Source organism: Musca autumnalis, unplaced genomic scaffold (genome assembly GCF_047663935.1).
Source record: "Musca autumnalis isolate F117 unplaced genomic scaffold, ASM4766393v1 scaffold_3, whole genome shotgun sequence".
Lineage (NCBI taxonomy): Eukaryota > Metazoa > Arthropoda > Insecta > Diptera > Muscidae > Musca > Musca autumnalis.
Genome location: NW_027411866.1, coordinates 14,845,446 through 14,858,307, shown reverse-complemented (window position 1 = coordinate 14,858,307; position 12,862 = coordinate 14,845,446). Strand labels below are relative to the sequence as shown.

The 12,862-nt window shown below is 32.6% G+C and overlaps 1 protein-coding gene across 1 annotated transcript in view; it reads right to left on the bottom strand.

The window, feature by feature from the left end:
• The window catches only part of slpr (mitogen-activated protein kinase kinase kinase slipper), a 37,463-nt gene extending 24,869 nt beyond the window's left edge, over positions 1–12,594 (bottom strand). The window contains exon 1 of the mRNA XM_073972905.1: positions 11,848–12,594. The gene's annotated coding sequence lies outside the window, so the exon portion shown is untranslated. The remainder of the gene's footprint in view (positions 1–11,847) is intronic.
• Between the last annotated feature and the right edge of the window lie 268 nt (positions 12,595–12,862).

Below are 12,862 nucleotides of genomic sequence, written 5' to 3'. Positions count from 1 at the left end.
ATGCAGAGATCGACATTGTGTACCTTTTTCTGTTCAGCTCTATATGATTTTTAAACCAATTTACATGTACATAGTATGTACATATTTGGTTGTAGAAAATTTATAATAAACTATTTTTAAACTGGTTGATAAAATTCAGACAGGGAAAATACACAACAGAAGAATATTGATTAAAGTAAAATCCTGATAACTTACTCTCGGAAAAAATGTATTATATTTATTTTTTACGAAACATATATTTTATGCATTTTATTCAGTACCGCTACTGAGGTTGCATAGCCGAATTGGTTGAGAGTCTGACGTTGCGATTTATCGGTCTTGGGTTCAAATCTCAATGGAGTTTTGATTACATAAAGTTGTTTATTTATAGTGAATATTTATTCATAAATTAATAAGACAAAATCTTTCTTTTTTGTTAAATAAATAAAAACGCAAAAAAAATAAGTCATCAAAATCAAAACTCCACAGGGATTTGAACCCAAGACCAACAGACTGCAACGACAGACTCTTAACCACTTCAGCTACGCAAGCTCCTTATCGACACTGAGTTAAACGTATACTATTAGCACTGCATCTTTCTTTTTATTACGTTTAGGGGTAGGTAGTATACACATGCACATAGTAAACATGTGCAGTCTAAGCCTAATACTATTTTTTAAAAGCCAATTTTCTCCCGCGCTTTTAAGCATCATTTTTGGTTGGAGAGAAGGAGAGAAGATAATAAAAACACAAAAGCTAAAAATAGCTATGGAAACTTTTAAGTATAGAAAAAGGCAAATAAGAGAATTCTGGAGCAAACAGACATCACAGATCGTAACACAAAATATCTTTTAAAGGGCGGTACCACTACATATCAGTTTTGAATGACAGTCAACCCTTTTCAGTAAATAAAAACTATTGTTTAGCTAAAAAAATTGAAATGCAAGATGTAAAGTATTATTTACAAATTAGGAAAGTAATTACATATGTACATATTCAACTAGACTTTGATATTAACGAAATATGTAGACCTCGAAGACTATCATTGTTTTTTGTCAACGTGTACTATGTTTAAAGCCTCTGGTCGTTTAAACACCACAACAAATGATTTCAAAAATTTACGTAAAACGCTGGTATATTCGAATATTTTTGTGGGTTTTTGCATTTTGTTATAGTATTGTCCGTTATCTATCATTTAATACTTATAAAGCATTTGCCCACAATTGGGATAAAACCCAAGCTATTAAAAAAACTCGACTTTTTTGTAATTTTCGACATTTGATGAAAAATTTGAATATGCGATAAAAGTTTAATCATACATGTTAGAATCGTATAAAGCCAGGGATTTATTAGGAATATAGGTAGTAAGAGTATTTTCTTAATCAAATACCAAGGGATTGGCATATAAGGATTAGAGTTGTGCCAAAGGAACTATATGGAACTATATAGTTCACTTCGCAGTTCCAATGGCCCACATTTTTTCTTTGAACAAACTGCGTATACTTAACATCACACGTTATATTTCATGATGTTACTCATACGTTTTGGAACTAGTACAAGGAACTAGATTACCCAACTCTAATAAGGATACACCTATATTACACTTCAAAGTTTTTGGCGTTTTTAAAAGAAGGCCCGATTGCAGAAAAACTATACGTTTTAGAGAAAAAAGTTATTTCATAAAATATACTTAAAAAAGTCTTAAAATATAATTTTCATAAACAATTTTAAGGTTTCTCGCAAAAAGTGGGTTAACTCACTTAGCGCCGAGATTTTTTTTCGAGAAAACTTAAAACTTTATTTGAAAATGATAATTTCGTGACTTTCTAAGCATTTTATATAAAATACCCTTTTTCTCTAGAACGCATAGTTTTCTTGGAATCGGGCGTTCTTTAAAATGGGGAAAAGTTTGGAGGATTTTATATGTATGTACCTATGTATGTACCTATGTGTATAAATGTTTTCAATGTGCTGGTTTTTGATTGAAAAAATACTGTTAGTACATTCCTAATAAATTCCTGAATTTATATACATACATATGTATGTAAGTAGATATAACATAAATGATTAAATTTGTATCACATGTTTAAATTTTTCATCCAAAATTACCAAAATCGGTTTTTAACCCACATAATGCCAAATGGTTGCAAATATTTACGTAAAACTCGGATATTTTCGCAAATTTTTGCATTTCGTCATAGTATTGTCTGTAATTTGTCAGTCCATGTTTACAAAGTTTCATTCGGCCTATGTATCTCCACGCAATCGCAAATTGTTATTTTTTGTGAAAAAAAAAATGTTTGGGGTTTTTAAAGGGTTTCTGCATATTTAATAAAATTTGTTAATTAATAAAACAAAACAAAAAATAAATAGAAAGACTTTCACCTCCTCGGGGATTTGAACCCAATCCTCTGCTATAAAACTGCGTTTGTACCGACCTCTTAGACAAATGAGCCAAAACCCGACACGATAACTCGATCGCAAACCATTATATGGTGTGGTTGGTTACTAGCATGTTCTCATGAAGAGAGAGTTAACAGAGAACAAAGTGACTTAACAAACAACTTTCTGTAACAACTTAATTATCCTTTTCGTAGTGGGTATATAAAATTTTTTTTCCAAAATCTGAATATATTTAGAATTTCTTGAAAGACATGGACTTAATAGACATTCGATGCCCTATCCAGAAAAAAATATTCCGTGGACGAACCCCTCCCCATTATTAAGTGGGGGCCCCACAATAATTTCCCTTTAGCAGTTTTCGTAGTGGGAATATAAAAAATAATTTTTTCCCAAAACCTGAATATATTTAGAATCTATTGAAAGACATGGGCTTGATGGTCATTCAATGCTCTATCCAGAAAAAAATATTCCGTGGACGAACCCCTCCCCATTATTAAGTGGGGGGCCCCACAATAATTTCCCTTTAGCAGTTTTCGTAGTGGGAATATAAAAAATAATTTTTTCCCAAAATCTGAATATATATAGAATCTATTGAAAGACATGGGCTTGATGGTCATTCAATGCTCTATCCAGAAAAAAATATTCCGTGGACGAACCCCTCCCCATTATTAAGTGGGGGGCCCCACAATAATTTCCCTTTAGCAGTTTTCGTAGTGGGAATATAAAAAATAATTTTTTCCCAAAACCTGAATATATTTAGAATCTATTGAAAGACATGGGCTTGATGGTCATTCAATGCTCTATCCAGAAAAAAATATTCCGTGGACGAACCCCTCCCCATTATTAAGTGGGGGGCCCCACAATAATTTCCCTTTAGCAGTTTTCGTAGTGGGAATATAAAAAATAATTTTTTCCCAAAATCTGAATATATATAGAATCTATTGAAAGACATGGGCTTGATGGTCATTCAATGCTCTATCCAGAAAAAAATATTCCGTGGACGAACCCCTCCCCATTATTAAGTGGGGGCCCCACAATAATTTCCCTTTAGCAGTTTTCGTAGTGGGAATATAAAAAATAATTTTTTCCCAAAATCTGAATATATTTAGAATCTATTGAAAGACATGGGCTTGATAGTCATTCGATGCCCTATCCAGAAAAAAATATTCCGTGGACGAACCCCTCCCCATTATTAAGTGGGGGGGGCCCACAATAATTTCCCTTTAGCAGTTTTCGTAGTGGGAATATAAAAAATAATTTTTTCCCAAAACCTGAATATATTTAGAATCTATTGAAAGACATGGGCTTGATGGTCATTCAATGCTCTATCCAGAAAAAAATATTCCGTGGACGAACCCCTCCCCATTATTAAGTGGGGGGCCCCACAATAATTTCCCTTTAGCAGTTTTCGTAGTGGGAATATAAAAAATAATTTTTTCCCAAAATCTGAATATATATAGAATCTATTGAAAGACATGGGCTTGATGGTCATTCAATGCTCTATCCAGAAAAAAATATTCCGTGGACGAACCCCTCCCCATTATTAAGTGGGGGCCCCACAATAATTTCCCTTTAGCAGTTTTCGTAGTGGGAATATAAAAAATAATTTTTTCCCAAAATCTGAATATATTTAGAATCTATTGAAAGACATGGGCTTGATAGTCATTCGATGCCCTATCCAGAAAAAAATATTCCGTGGACGAACCCCTCCCCATTATTAAGTGGGGGGGCCCACAATAATTTCCCTTTAGCAGTTTTCGTAGTGGGAATATAAAAAATAATTTTTTCCCAAAATCTGAATATATTTAGAATCTATTGAAAGACATGGGCTTGATGGACGTTCAATGCTCTATCCAGAAAAAAATATTCCGTGGACGAACCCCTCCCCATTATTAAGTGGGGGCCCCACAAAAATTTCCCTTCAGCAGTTTTCGTAGTGGGAATATAAAAAATAATTTTTTACCAAAATCTGAATATATCTAGAATCTATTGAAAGACATGGGCTTGATGGTCATTCGATGCCCTATCCAGAAAAAAATATTCCGTGGACGCACGAGCCACCGTTTCAGAACAGTGGGCCCAACAGGAAATGCACTTCGGGAGGTTCATTGGGTGTACATGCAAATAAATTTTTTTCCAAGATTTTAATAAGCTTTGATCTTCCCAAAATACATGGCCTACAGGTATTTTCGATGCTGATTCCAATAAAAATTATCCCGTGGACGCACGAGCCACCGTTTCAGAACAGTGGGCCTAACAAAATATGCATGTCGGCAAGTTGGGTGTATAAACAAATAATTTTTTTTCCAAGATTTTAATAAGCTTTGATCTTCCCAAAATACATGGCCTAGAGGTATTTTTGATGCTGATTCCAATAAAAATTATCCCGTGGACGCACGAGTCACCGTTTCAGAACAGTGGGCCTAACAAAATATGCATGTCTGCAAGTTGGGTGTATATACAAATTATTTTTTTTCCAAGATTTTAATAAGCTTTAATCTTTCCAAAATATATGGCCTAGAGGTATTTTCGATGCTGATTCCAATAAAAATTATCCCGTGGACGCACGAGCCACCGTTTCCGAAAAGTGGGCCTAAAAAAATATGCATGTCTGCAAGTTGGGTGTATATACAAATAATTTTTTTTCCAAGATTTTAATAAGCTTTGATCTTCCCAAAATACATGGCCTAGAGGTATTTTTGATGCTGATTCCAATAAAAATTATCCCGTGGACGCACGAGTCACCGTTTAAGAACAGTGGGCCCAACAGGAAATGCACTTCGGGAGGTTCATTGGGTGTACATACAAATAAATTTTTTCCAAGATTTTAATAAGCTTTGATCTTCCCAAAATATATGGCCTAGAGGTATTTTCGATGCTGATTCCAATAAAAATTATCCCGTGGACGCACGAGCCACCGTTTCGGAATAGTGGGCCTAACAAAATATGCATTTCTGCAAGTTGGGTGTATATACAAATAATTTTTTTTTCCAAGATTTTAATAAGCTTTGATCTTCCCAAAATACATGGCCTAGAGGTATTTTCGATGCTGATTCCAATAAAAATTATCCCGCGGACGCACGAGCCACCGTTTCAGAACAGTGGGCCCAACAGGAAATGCACTTCGAGAGGTTCATTGGGTGTACATACAAATAAATTTTTTTCCAAGATTTTAATAAGCATTGATCTTCCCAAAATACATGGCCTAGGGGTATTTTCGATGCTGATTCCGACAAAAATTATTTCATCGACGCACGAGGCACCGTTTTTGAATAGTGGGCCAAACAATATATAAACTTCATCAAATTTTCTCTTGGGGATATATCAAATAATTGTTTACCAGCCTCTGAACCGATATAGAAAAATCCGACATTCATGGCCTGTAGGCATTTTCGATGTTGATTACAAAAAAATTATTCCGCCGGCGCACCCATCACCGTTTTTGAACAGTGGTTCCAGCAGTATGCACATCAGCAAATTTGCGTATTAAAATTTGTAATTAAATTTGTCCAATTTTAATTTAATATTTCACCTTATATTGGAATTTGTGATTAAATTTGTCCAATTTCAATTTAAAATGTCACCTTATATTGGAATTTGTGATTAAATTTGTCCAATTTAAATTTAAAATGTCATCTCATAATCACCCTGTTATTGGTGTGCGCCTTTGCTAAAATTAAATTTTCCAATTTAAATTCCAATTTATTTTCACACACATACAACTGGTTCTCTATACACAAAAGCAATTAATAATAAGTTTACTATAAAGAGGTGCTAACTATAACGTGTCCTATATGGAGAAAAACTTGTGGTCGAAAAAAGGATATCATTTGGGTGATTCTATTGCTAACATACTTTTTGGGGAGATACTTGCCGAAGATTGATTAGTAACCAGTTTCTTCATAGAGAGAATATGTAGGTATGTTGATAACATTTCGCAACAAAAACGTGTTATAGACAAAGTTTCTCCAGGCAATAGAAATTCGGTTATAAAAACTTTTCGTTTGTTATCGACAACTTTTCGTTATTGAATAGTTGATATCGACAACTTTTCTTTATAGAAAAGTTGATATCGAATATTATTAGTGACCACATTTCGTTAAAGAAAAGTTGCTATCGACAACTTTTGGTTATAGAAAAGTTGTTATCGACAACTTTTCTTTATAGAAAAGTTGATATCGAATATTATTAGTGACCACTTTTCGTTATAGAAATGTTGTCATTGACAACTTTTCGTTATAGAAAAGTTATTATTGACAACTTTTCGTTATAGAAAAGTTATTATTGAACATTTTTCCTTATAGAAAAGTTGTTATCGGCAACCTTTCACTATAGAAATGTTTTTATCGACAACTTTTCGTCATATAAAAGTCGTTATCGACAACTTTTCGTTGTAGAAAGGTTGTTATCGACAACTTTCCTTTATAGGAAAGTTGTTATCGACAGCTTTTCCCTATAGAAAAGTTGTAGTCGACAACTTTCCGTTGATGAATAGTTGTTATCGACAACTTCTCGTTGAAAAATAGATGTTATCGACAACTTTTCATCGTATTTAATTGTTATCGAGAATTTTGCTTTATAGAAAAGTTGTTATTGATAACTCTTTGTTATAGAAAAGTTGTTATCTACAACTTTTCGCTGTAGATAAGTTGTTATCGACAATTATTCGTTAAAGAAAAGTTATTATCGACAACATTTCGTTTTAGAAAAGTTTTATCCACAACTTTTCGTTATAGAAAAGTTATTATTGACAACTTTTTGTTATAGAAAAGTTATTATTGACTACTTTTCGTTATAGAAAGGTTGCTATCGACAACTTTTCTTTATAGAAATATTGTTATCGACAACTTTTCCTTATAGAAAAGGTGTAATCGACAACTTTCCGTCGAAGAATGGTTGTTATCGACAACTTCTCATTGAAGAATAGTTTTTATCGACAATTTTTCTTCGTAGTTAATTGTTCTCGAGAATTTTGCTTTATAAAAAAGTTGTTATCGATAACTCTTTGTTATAAAAAAGTTGTTACCTACAACTTTTCGCTGTAGATAAGTTGTTATCGACAATTATTCGTTATAGAAATGTTGTTATCGGCACCTTTTCGTTAAAGAAAAGTTATTACCGACAACATTTCGTTTTAGTACAGTTGTTATCGACAACTTTTCGTTATAGAAAAGTTATTATTGACAACTTTTCGTTATAGAAAGGTTGTTATCGACAACTTTTCTTTATAGAAATATTGTTATCGACAACTTTTCGTTATAGAAAATATGTAATCGAATACTTTCCGTTGAAGAATGGTTGTTATCGATAACTTCTCGTTGAATAATAGTTTTTATCGACAACTTTTCATCGAATTTATTTGTTATCGAGAATATTGCTTTATAGAAAAGTTGTTATCGATAACTCTTTGTTATAGAAAAGTTGTTACCTACAACTATTCGCTGTAGATAAGTTGTTATCGACAATTATTCATTATAGAAAAGTTGTTATCGGCACCTTTTCTTTAAACAAAAGTTATTATCGACAACATTTCGTTTTAGAAAAGTTGTTATCGACCACTTTTCGTTATAGAAAAGTTATAATTGACAACTTTTTCGTTATAGAAAGGTTGTTATCGACAACTTTTCTTTATAGAAAAATTGTTATCGACAGCTTTTCGTTATAGAAAAATTTTAATCGACAACTTTCCGTTGAAGAATGTTTGTTATCGGCAACTTCTCGTTGAAGAATAGTTGTTGTCGACAACTTTTCATCGTATTTAATTGTTATTGAGAATTTTGCTTTGTAGAAAAGTTGTTATCGATGTCTCTTTGTTATAGAAAAGTTGTTATATACAACTTTTCGCGGTAGATAAGCTTTTATCGACAATTTTTCGTTGTAGAAAAGTTGTTATGGGCACCTTTTCGTTAAAGAAAAGTTATTACCTACAACATTTCGTTTTAGTAAAGTTGTTATCGACAACTTTTCGTTATTGAAAATTTATTATTGACAACTTTTCGTTATAGAAAGGTTGTCATCGACAACTTTTCTTTATAGAAATATTGTTATCGACAACTTTTCGTTATAGAAAATGTGTAATCGACAATTTTCGGTTGATGAATGACTGTTATCGACGACTTCTCATTGAAGAATAGTTTTTATTGATAACTTTTCATTGTATTTAACTGTTATCGAGAATTTTGCTTTATAGAAAAGTTGTTATCGATAACTCTTTGTTATAAAAAGTTGTTACCTACAACTTTTCGCTGTAGATAAGTTGTTATCGACAACTTTTCGTTATAGAAAAGTTATTATTGAAAATTTTTCGTTATAGAAAAGTTGTTATCGGCAACCTTTCACTATAGAAATGTTTTTATCGGCAACTTTTCGTCATATAAAAGTCGTTATCGACAACTTTTCGTTGTAGAAAGGTTGTTATCGACAATTTTTCCCTACAGAAAAGTTGTAATCGACAACTTTCCGTTGAAGAATAGTTGTTACCGACAACTTCTCGTTGAAAAATAGATGTTATCGACAAGTTTTCATCGTATTTAATTGTTATCGAGAATTTTGCTTTATAGAAAAGTTGTTATCGATAACTCTTTGTTATAGAAAAGTTGTTACCTACAACTTTTCGCTGTTGATAAGTTGTTATCGACAATTAATTATTATAGAAAAATTGTTATCGGCACCTTTTCATTAAAGAAAAGTTATTTTCGACAACACTTCGTTTTATAAAAGTTGTTATCGACAACTTTTCGTTATAGAAAAGTTATTATTGACAACTTTTCGTTATAGAAATGTTGTTATAGAAAGGTTGTTATCGACAACTTTTCTTTATAGATATATTGTTAATGACAACTTTCCAATATAAATAAGGTGTAATCGACAACGTTCCGTTGAAGAATGGTTCTTATCGACAACTTCTCGCTGAAGAATAGTTTTTATCAACAACTTTTCATCGTATTTAATTGTTATCGAGAATTTTGCGATAACTCTTTGTTATAAAAAAAGTTGTTACCTACAACTTTTCGCTGTAGATAAGTAGTTATCGACAACTTTTCGCTGTAGATAAGTTGTTATCGACAATTTTTCGTTATAAAAAAGTTGTTATCGACAACTTTTCGTTATAGAAATGTTGTTATCGACAAATTTTCGTTATAGAAAAGTTGTTATTGACAACTTTTCGTTATAGAAGAGTTGTTATCGACAACTTTTCGTTATAGAAAAGTTGTTATCGACACCTTTTCGTTATAGAAAACTTGTTATCGACAACTTTTCGTTATAGAAAAGTGGCCATTGACAACTTTTCGTTAATGACAACTTTCCAATATAAATAAGGTGTAATCGACAACGTTCCGTTGAAGAATGGTTCTTATCGACAACTTCTCGCTGAAGAATAGTTTTTATCAACAACTTTTCATCGTATTTAATTGTTATCGAGAATTTTGCTTTATAGAAAAGTTGTTATCGATAACTCTTTGTTATAAAAAAAGTTGTTACCTACAACTTTTCGCTGTAGATAAGTTGTTATCGACAACTTTTCGCTGTAGATAAGTTGTTATCGACAACTTTTCGTTATAAAAAAGTTGTTATCGACAACTTTTCGTTATAGAAATGTTGTTATCGACAAATTTTCGTTATACAAAAGTTGTTATCGACAACTTTTCGTTATAGAAGAGTTGTTATCGACAACTTTTCGTTATAGAAAAGTTGTTATCGACACCTTTTCGTTATAGAAAACTTGTTATCGACAACTTTTCGTTATAGAAAAGTGGCTATTGACAACTTTTCGTTATAGAAAAGTGGCTATTGACAACTTTTCGTTATAGAAAAGTTGTTATCGACAACTTTTCGTTATAGAAAACTTGTTATCGACAACTTTTCGTTTTAGAGAAGTTGTAACCGACAACTTTTCGTTAGTGAAAAGTTGTTATCGACAACTTTTCGTTCTAGAAAAATTGTTATCGACAACGGCACTGACAGAAAAAAATCTGTTATGAGCAGATGCAAACATGGCTTCAAATTAACATTTCTTTTGCGTAAGAGGTACACACAAACTCGAATCTTCAATGGGGTTAAAGGTTTTCTTCGGGAATTTGACAATTTCTTGCTCGGAAAGTATACATATCCTGGACAAAAGTTATATATCGTTGAAGTCAGCACAAAATTGTCTACCTTGGGCCTTGATACCGCTAGAGGAAAGGTTCTTTGTTCTAGAAACTTTACTAATTTTACTATTTTTTCGATATCACAAAGCAACAAATTGTTATCGTAGTAAAAATTGTATTTTTGCACGACCTGGAACAGAGTACATATGTCATATATCCGGATTGGTATATCAAATATGAAAGTTTAGAACATTTCGTAAAAAAAGATCGAAGAAAATGTATCTTTTGTATCAGTTGTATGGGATAAAACTAAATTTTAAACTAAAATATACCTACATGATACATTCAAGATCTTAAAGTGCCTATATTTTAGACAATTATGGTCTTTCCACAGAAGAAATGTTTACCATTGTAATCGGTGAACCAAGGAATATCAGTAGAAACAAATTTCAAAATGATCGGAGTGAAGTCCATAAGCAAAACCTATCCCTTTTGTTCTTTTTTTCAGAAAAAATAAAATCGTCCTGTAGAGTAGTGCAACTTCTAACCCAATAAACAAAACAATCCAATAAACATATCGATATAATGTTGAAGGGGGGTGTAATTTCTATTTCTTTGTTTTTGTAAACATCAAAGCAAAAATATATTGAAATCTTCCACCATCTTATGTTCAGTGTGCGAGACCGAATGTAAACAATAGTTTTTCAAACTTATGTTCAGTGTGCGAGACCGAATGTAAACAATAGTTTTTCAAACTTATGTTCAGTGTGCGAGACCGAATGTAAACAATAGTTTTTCAAACTTATGTTCAGTGTGCGAGACCGAATGTAAACAATAGTTTTTCAAACTTATGTTCAGTGTGCGAGACCGAATGTAAACAATAGTTTTTCAAACTTATGTTCAGTGTGCGAGACCGAATGTAAACAATAGTTTTTCAAACTTATGTTCAGTGTGCGAGACCGAATGTAAATCTTCCACAACAATGACACTAAACAAAAACAATAATAACAACAACAAAGTAATCAAGTTGAAATTAAAGCAGCTACAACTGAGCACGTAGCCATAAATGCATCCAGTCAGCCAGCCAGACAACAGATGCAAGGCTGTAAGACTGGGCAAAGTAAGCAAGCACAAACATGTGCAATTCAACCACCCCACAGCCCTCCCCTGGGCCCAAAACCTCAATACATGAAGAACCCAAGAAGAAAAACAAATAAAATTACTTTTCCCCAATCGAATTGGATTGAATGGTTGGATGGATGTATGGCGGATATGGATGGAATGGAGAGTGGTAAGAACATCGAAAAAAGAACATTAATGTAGTGTGTAAGGAACATGGGAAGTAAAAAAAATATATTGCATTTTTTTAGAATACCACAACAATAGGGATGTCTCTTTTTAAGACACATTTAAAGACGTCATTAAAAAAATATCCCTAAAGAAGGTTACAGATTCTAAACCCTTCTTCCTTTTGTGCAATTAAAATCTTTTAGTTAGACAACAAAAGTTAAAGTTAGACAAAAAAGAAAAACAAAGCAATAACGTTCTCGAAATACTCTCAATCTCGTCGATAATTTATAAACTTAAATTTCATAGATTGAGTTGGTTTGCATTTTCTTGTTTGGCTCTGTGTGCGGGGTGGGGTAGTTTTTTTTCCATCTCCATTCAATGATTTGGGTTACTATTTCTTTCGGTTTCTTAGGCCACAGTAAATCTTTTTTTGCCACTAATTACACACAATTTCCATTATATTTATCATTTTAATTTGTTTAAACATTTAATTTGTTTTCATTTTCTTCCACTCTGCGTTTTTTTTTAACAATTTATTGACACTTCATATTGTTACACACACACACTATCACACATGTCACACCGAAGAGAAGATGTGTATTTGTAATGACCAAACCAATTCGTTCGATAAATTGCAGATTTACTTTATTTTTTTTTTTTTGCGTGCCGTAATTTCATTCGTTTTATTATCCGTTTGTCGTTTGCTAGTTCGTTTCTCCGTAATTTCAATAAATAATTCGTTAATTCGTCTGGTTTCTGGTTAAATTTATTTATTTTAGTTTATTTCGTTATTATTTTTTTAGTGCAAATCAGAGAGGAACCACCTAGGGTTCAGAGATGGAAGCGAGTCGATTTTCGGTCGGCGGCGCGCCGCCGCTTCTCTGGTTTTTAAGGTTTTAGCCGCCGCCGATTACATCGGCTCAAATCGGCTAAAAATCGCCGCCATCAACTCGACTGGAGATGGCTCGCGCCGATATTTTTTTAATCACGGACAAACGGAAAAGACGCTTAGACTATGTTTACATTTACGAAATCCACTCGATTTCATCTGTCAATTCCTTTGTGTATACGTCAAATGAAAACTCATCTGAAATCGATTG